Consider the following 500-nt stretch of genomic DNA (forward strand, 5'->3'; position numbering starts at 1 on the left):
AACCAATCAGACTGCCCTATGCAGGCAAAACAGGCGGGACTTTACCGCAGTAATGTTTGAGTGCGATGAGTTTTATTGCTGTCGCAACTGCGCTGTTCGGGGTTGAAAACCCTCCCTCCGGAAGTGCCCGGAGAGTTAAGATCTGCGGAGGGAGGACGCGAGGCTTCCGCGGAACAGCCAGGCTGGAAGTCATCTGAATTACTGGCAGTGGTGACGTCATTGTCAACGCCATTGCTGTGCATTTCTGACCTTCATTATTCAGCACAGGTGTAAGGAAATAAAAAAATATATTTTTCTTATTATATGTCGATATGCAACTCTAAATTATATGCATTTTGATGACACAGCAAATAATAAATATATATATACATATAAATAATAAATAATAATAAATATAGAATATCCCTATTTTAATCAACCAAAAAAACAATTAACAGACCAAAATATAAATTAAACAATAAGCTTTTATTTATATTCGGCAAAAAAAGCATAGAACGAAC

Source organism: Doryrhamphus excisus, chromosome 15 (assembly GCF_030265055.1).
Source record: "Doryrhamphus excisus isolate RoL2022-K1 chromosome 15, RoL_Dexc_1.0, whole genome shotgun sequence".
In the NCBI taxonomy this organism is placed as follows: domain Eukaryota; kingdom Metazoa; phylum Chordata; class Actinopteri; order Syngnathiformes; family Syngnathidae; genus Doryrhamphus; species Doryrhamphus excisus.